The following is a 7,856-nucleotide window of genomic DNA, read 5'->3' as shown; positions in this document are numbered from 1 at the left end:
TTCATTCAGAACCAGCCATGGCTGCACGCTGGATCATAAAACAGTTCTGCTAACCAGATGCAGTTTAAAACGCCACTTGATCTGTTTATAAGTTTCGTTTTTATTAATTCTGCATTTTTCAACTACATGCACCGTATTTCTGTGCCTCCGCGCCTGCTCCTCTCCCTCCCCTCCTTTCCCTCGGAGCAGGTGCTTTCTGGGCATCAGTGCGCACTGACGAGAACAATAGAGATTTGTCTGGTCAGCGCGGCGACTGACTGAGAAACCTGCCGCTGTGAAAGGTGATAATGGTTATTAACTGTAACAGTCTAGAAGTGCATTGAGCTGAAAAGAGGGAGACATCAGCAGCTGGATCGCGCGTAAAGACGCAGCGGGAACCTCTGTGTGCTTCAGTGTTGCTGCTGAGGGGAAAATGTTGATCATAATGGCTTGATGAAACTCAGCCTGATTCACCAATCAGGTTATAGATTTACAATGATAAACAACCCATAGATGAATGTGTAACAGTATAATAATTCGGTCAATAACTTAAAAGTACTTAATTTTATTCAGTATTATTTTAACAAGTGTGTATTTTTTATGTTTTAATCCATTAACTGAACAATAAAGTATCAATACGTCTCTTTCTCTTTTTAACACAAGTAATACATGTCTACTTCATTGTCTGGTGGGATAAAAATGAGATGGAGTTGACTCCACCGGCTCAGAGCCATAGAGAGAAAAAGAGTCGCGACACTCCCATTGGACTCCGTTGTACGCTGTTTGCCGCCCACTTCCGGGGTATGCAGCCTCGTGTAGTTCCAAAAAGTCATTCTATGGCGTTGGACATCATTCACTTCCATTGCTGACTCTCAAGTAACTTCTGAGGTAAGTTGATTAAATAGCTACCTGTTTTGAATTGTCAACTGTCTATATTGTATCATAGGCCATTTATGATGCATATACTGATCTTTTGTTGTATGTACACAGCGTAATTATATATATTTTTTCTATCTTGGTAGACGACCGATTGCCTGCTAGTTTGTTAGCTTGACTTGCCTTCTGTGAAGGTAACGTTATATCCAGGGGTAAATTGATTAAATAGCTACCTATTTTGAACTGTCAACTGTCTATATTTTATCAGAGGTCCTTTATGATGCATATACTGATCTTTATTTGTATGTACACAGCGTAATTATATATATATATATTATCTTGGTAGACCACCGATTGCCTACTAGTTTGTTAGCTTGACTTCGCCCTCTGTAAAGGTAGCACTAACGTTATATCCAGGCGTAAGTTGATTAAATAGCTACCTCTTTTGAATTGTCAACTCTGTATATTATATAAATAGGCCCTTTATGGTGCATATGCTTATATTTATTTGTACGTGCACAGTGCAATTTAGAAATATATTCTTAACTTGGTAGACAACCGATTTTCAGTCATTGCCTGCTACTTTTATCTCAATTTTGCCAGCTGTGAAGAAGGTATCGCTACACCAGAAATTACGCAGTTCATTAGTGAATCTCTGACATCTTTTATTAAGGAAGTTATTGATGTTAGATTACTAGGATCATTAAGGTTGACTAGGACGTTTTTTTTTAGGTTGTATCTGCTGAACCTGGCGGTGTTAGCCAGTCAGCTGAGTACTGTGTATCTGATGCTAGTAGAAATAAGGTTTGTTTAATCACACCCTTGAAAGGGCTGTTTAGTTGGATTGCATGTAGCAATACAAATTATTCCACACAAAAAATTATCATAAGCCATAATAAGCTTTAAAATGTTTATTACTCAGACAGTAGTGAGACTAATTTGTTCCCCAAACACTGCTGCTGCAGGCGGCTGCTGCTGGAGGCGATGACTGCTTGAGCTGGCTGATGTTGGCGAAGGATGGGGATGGCGGCTGCTGCTGGTGGCGGCTGCTGATAATGTTGGCAGCTGGTGGCAGCTGGTGCTGGCTGGTGCTGGCCATGGCTGCTGGTGGTGTCTGCAGGTAGTGGCTGCTGGTGGCGACTGCTGACTGCTGGAATAAGAGGAGACTGGAGGCTGTGGAGACTGCGGACGGTGTGCCGGGAATGGAGTGGCCGAGTACATCCATGGCAACCAGTAAGGTGTTCGGCAGTGGCCTAGATGGTATGACCTTAGGTGAGGAGGTCTGCTGTGTGGAAATCGCCTTCTTGGTCTGACTCTTGCTGCAAAGGTACCCCTTATTACGGCTGTTTGCCTTCCTCTCAGCTCCGATGCACTTTGAGTGAATCCTTAACCTCAGCCTGATATATGTTGAAAGGATTTTTTTTTTCAGCTCATGGCATGAGGGAAGGTTGCTGTCCAGACTCATGGCCTCTCTTTCCAGCTGTTCCACTACGTTGGAGGATTCCATAAGGGAATCACTCGTCTTGGAACAGAAGAGCTGCTGCACGTGCTGCAGGAGAGTGAACAGCTCATCGGATGGCCGGTATAATGCACCCCTTTTAAATTCCTTTAACTGTAGTAAAACAGCTTTCTCACTTGTTGTGTTGGTTACTTTTTCAACCAGTGCACATTGGCATTCCTCACAGAGCGAGAAGCTGATGACCCTCTTCGCTACGTATCCTGCCAGGTGGTAGAGGACACAAGACTCGGTCTTTGTGAGGTCAGGTGGTGATGGGTCTACCAGCTGCTCCACTCTCACAACCTCAGAAGCACTGCAGTTGCTGTTCTTGTTGTCCAAGAAGTCTGCCAAGTGGTCTGATGCATCATCCAGTTAACTGCCAGTATGCGTTGTCGAGAGGAACTGCCCTACAGTGACAGCCCGTAGTGCATAGTGGAACTCCACAGGTGTCGGGACTGAGTTCCTCTGACGTATGCAAGAAAAAGTTTTTTCTAGGCAGTCCTGAGTGAACCGGCTTGTTAGGACAAATTTGCGCCCCTGTCTCAACAGATCTTCCTGGATCTCCAGGATCGTTGTTGTGGCCATCATCAGTCCTGTCTGGACTGGTTTCCAGCTGCCCTGGGGACCGATCTTCAGGCCCTGAAAAAGATTAATCGAGTCACGGAGGAAGCTGATGGCCTTTTCATACTCTTCCATGTTGAAGTGACTGAGGGCAGTGACAACATTGCGGGACGACATGAGGTCAAACCAGTGGTCCATCTTATCAAAAAACCATGCCGTTGTAAGGTAGGACTCTGGTCTTTGCTCCTCCTGTACCATGTACCTCAGGGCGGCACTTGTTGCTTTGCTGAACACATGCATTGCTGAACTCACCTTCATTTTTTCGAAATGGCTAGGCTCTAGGACACCTCTGGACAAATTGGGTGCCAGCTTAAGTGCCATGCCCTCTTGGAAGGACACCAGATCCTTTAAAGGGGCAACAGAGACCTCACTGGACGCCAGCTGCTCCTTTTCCACCATATCCTGAGGTATGGTGATGATGTGACCACGGATAATGGCACTCTTCAAGTTTTTGACGAGATGAGGAACGTCAGGCATGAAATGGAGGCGCTGGTTTGGCTCAACAGGATGCTGGATCCATGGTTTGTCATAGGTCACCCCAAAGGACTTCCACATTGCTCTATTGGGGCTCCCCATGTCTGTGGTGATGTTAAGCACATGAAGGCCTATAGATGCTGCCGCTTCAACAATGCTGACTATGATGGGCCGGTAAACTGCACCATTGGTGGAACTGCCGCTGTAGTGGTAAGCCACGACTTGTTTCCACCGCGTTGTAGCTCCAGCCAGCATAAACACCAGTGCATGCGTCGCTTGTCCTTGGTGGTCAGGCAGCGTGATGTTGCCAAATAGCCTCCCCGTTCCCAGATGGAGCTCCACGCCTGGAGTAATGGACATTTCATCTAAGGAAAGCACACACTCTCTCTCCATTTCACTCATGCCACCTGCTTTCAGCCTCAGCATCTCAAACACTTCCCCCAAAACTCCCCCCAAAACTCCCGGCTCCAGCTTTACATGTTGCATCCTCCTTTGCAGCGTGCGGGTGTTAGGCAGTGGAATTTGCATTTGCTGGAGGGTTTTATAATCGGTGGTGCCAGTGGTAAATCTTATTTTTATAGCTTTTTTAATTGTCTCCTTTCCCCACCGTATTCCTCTCTTCTTTTCCTGTCCAAGGGCTTTCATTTGGTCTCTGTTAAACATTTGGGTGAACTTCTGATTAACTAAATTGTTCCTCTTTCTTAGCGCCAAATTCATTCTTTTTTGCTGTGCTAGAGCCCTCTCTGCTCTCCTTCTCATTAGATAGATAGATAGATAGATAGATAGATAGATAGATAGATAGATAGATAGATAGATAGATAGATAGATTAACTTTATTGTCCCAAAGGGAAATTTGATTTGGGTTACAGACTCTGGCTGCTGCATAGTCCAAACTATGTGTCACACTGCATTCACACATTACAACACTACTATAAAAATTCCATTATAAGACAATAAATAGATACATAAAGGAGCATGTTACATTATATTCACAATAAAAATTTGAAAGAAGAGAAAATAATAATAATGATGATAATAATAAAAAAACATGTATAAAAACCGTTCTTTAAAAAAATCTGTTTTAAGAGATACTGAAAAAAATTAAAATAAATAATAATAAAATAAATAAATAAAAATAAAAGAGCATGTGTCGGTTTAAATGTTGAATACTGTTGCCTATTCCACAATTTACTGCTTAATGCTATTTGTTGCTTTAATGGAAAGCGGAACAAATGAGTTCTTATAGCGGTTTAATCTACAGGCAGGGACTCTAAGACGTCGACCTGATGGAAGGAACTGATATTCTGAATAAAGAATATGAGTGGGGTCTGACATGATTTTCTGGGCCTGTCTGGTTATTGTATCATTGAAGATGGTCTGAAGTGAGGGGTGTTGCTTGACTCCCATCAACTTCATTGCTCTTTGGGTCAGACAGGTAAGTTTGGCCTTCATTTGGACAGACAGGTTACCAAACCAGGCAGAAATGCCATTCCTAATGATGCTCTCTATAACAGCATGGTAAAAGAGCAGCATGACTTTCTGACTGACACCAAAGGCCCTCAGCCTGCGCAGAAAGGCTGAGGGCCATTTTAACTTCTCCATTTTAAGTTGCCTTATTAGGTCCTCCACAATTGCACTATTAGACCCTGGCAGTCTGGTCCCTGGAGCACCTGGCCCTGGCAAAGTTGGTTCATCGTTGCTGGCTCCCGACTGACTGGCCCTCGGCACACACATCCCTGGATCACCTGCCCCTGGTAAAGTAGCCTCATGGTCGCTCTCTCTGTCTCCTGTCATGTCCCTTTCCTTGCCCTCAAAATCCACCTCAATTTCTCCCTCAACCTCTGTAACAATAACAAGGTAATGTTGCTGTTATATGTATTTTGCCTTTGCATTTGCACCTACTGTTATCTTCAATAAAAGGGTACACTACACTCCTATAGAAAATAAATTAAAGCGAAAAATTACTGTAATGTGAATCAAATCATTTGCCACAATCAGAAACCAAAAAAATGTATAAACTCATCTACTGGCAATGGTTAATTTGGTAGAAATTTTTAGATTATCTACATTCTGTAAACAAATCCTCAGAGAATCCCTGAAGCTGGATGTACTAATATGAATGTAATGTCTCATTAGGAGTGTAGTCTATCCTTGAATTACATTAAATGGGGAATATTGTTGCTGCATGTATCATACTGAAGTTTAATTTGCCGTATGTGTGGTCTGTTATACTTTGGGTTGGTGCTGGTGGCACCCTTCCAGAACGGGGTTTCCTCCTCTTCGGCTTAGGCCGATGAAGGAATATCGTTGGCACAGCATCTGGCCTCAACTTCAACTTGCCTCCGGTTTTTGTGGCAGTGAATTGGTCATCTTCAAAGTGTACCTGAAGGTAGGCTTGTAAGATCAGTTTCCATTGCACTTCAGATATCAGCAAAGTCATAATTCTCTACACTTAGAAATATGATGCCCTTTAAAATGCTTGCAAGTGATGTCACCTCTGAACATTACTTACATGACATAGTTTTCGGCTGTTGCTGGTCCCGGTCATTTGCAGGTTTTTGCGGCTGACCATTGTCATCCATCTTTTCAATCGATCTTTGTCCTTGGGGAAGCCATACATGCGGTAACCCTTCTCGGACCGATTGGTGCATCCAAATGCTGCACGTCCAACCATGGTATGACCACTGATCTACAAAATGTTAGTTGTAACCAATGAACCACGACACCATTGAACATCACAGAGAGCAGGTGACAACTTTTCCTCAACCACCTATGCCCTCTGACTTTTGAGAATAGGTAAGAGGTCAGAGTTCATAACCAAACAAGGATCCTCCCTCCCTCTCTCCTCAACCACTTTTGAATTTGCTCAGAGCTATTATAAGTGTGGTAAAGTATAGTATATTTGCGACATTATAATATGCTGTGAATGGTTTGCCCTGCTGTGTCCATTTTTGAATATATTGTCGCCCTATTTCGCTTCATCTGCTTTTTAGTGTCCAGGACTCAGATGAAGAGAATGTTAGTATGCGTTGTCGAGAGGAACTGCCCTACAGTGACTGGCCATAGTGCATAGTGGAACTCCACAGATGTGAGTCTGATGTATGCAAGAGAAAGTATTTTTCTAGGCAGTCCTGAATGAACTGGCTTTAATGAACATATTTGTGCCCCTGTCTCTCTCAACAGATCTTGCTGGACCAGCAGTATCGTTGTTGTGGCCATCACAGGTTTCAGTGGAGCCCCCCCCCCCAAAAAAAATGGTTACGATACCTGTTCTTAACGCCTGTTTACACATTTGTTGTTCTTGTTCACACATACTGTACGTATGTTTGTTGATATTATTCATGCTTGTTCCCATTTTTTTTGTTCCACATTGTTCATTTTTATCTTATGCCAGGTACCTTTATTATTAATGTTGTCCTTCCCTTCAGCCCTGATGCACTCTGAAGCCTGATGTATGTGGAGGATTTTTTTTTAAATGTATTTATAATATTCCTCCCTGTTCCTTCACTTTGTTCTTGTTTTTCCAGTTAGATACACACATTTACACACACACACACACACACACACACACACACATCTTGTTGTCTCACTCAGTATTTTTTATTAAACAATATTTTATTCATTCATCCAAGCTTAATGAGTTGTTATTATTTAATATATTTGATTCTTTGTGCATGGCTTAGTATAAAAATTATCATTATCAAAGTGGGTGTAAATGCTGAATGGACTGTTCTTTCTCAAAAAAGCAAAAAGCAACAATGGAGTCCAATGGGAGTGTTGCCTGTCACTGTTCTCTATCACTCTCTCTGCAGCTAACCTTACTCTGTGCGTTAACCCAGAGACGTAGAGAAAAATCTTAATAGCTCTGCACTTACCTATAGACCCAAACATATAAGCATAATGCTTTTGATAATATGTGAATGGCTTAATCTTAAAATTATATTCTTAGTCTTAACATGATCATGTTTCACGTTGTGGTCTGGGGGTGACCACTTATCAGAAGTGAGCTAGCTGCTAGGCGAATGCTGAATGGACCACGGCAGACCTAACGCTACCACGAAGGTAAGCTAATGGCTGAATCGGAATTTATAAGCAAAATCACAGTAATCAATAATACAGCCCAGTTGCCATAAAATTAAAATCATGAGACATCTGTCATCACATGAATGATATGGAAAAGTAAACTTAAGTTAGAGCCGTTCTAGCCTGTACTCCTGTCCATACAAACATGAACAGAAATGTAAAACGTATCTAAGTAATATACAGCTTTTTGTTGTCACCCTGCCTCTCAAAATGGAAAAATGACATTAACAAATATGTAATCATGCAATAACAGCTGAAAAAGTAGTAGGGTGTATGTTTATATATATATTTACCGTTATATAACGCAATCGCTGCTGTCTGTCCC

This window comes from Fundulus heteroclitus, unplaced genomic scaffold, assembly GCF_011125445.2.
Source record: "Fundulus heteroclitus isolate FHET01 unplaced genomic scaffold, MU-UCD_Fhet_4.1 scaffold_81, whole genome shotgun sequence".
Lineage (NCBI taxonomy): Eukaryota > Metazoa > Chordata > Actinopteri > Cyprinodontiformes > Fundulidae > Fundulus > Fundulus heteroclitus.
This window is presented reverse-complemented; position numbering follows the sequence as displayed.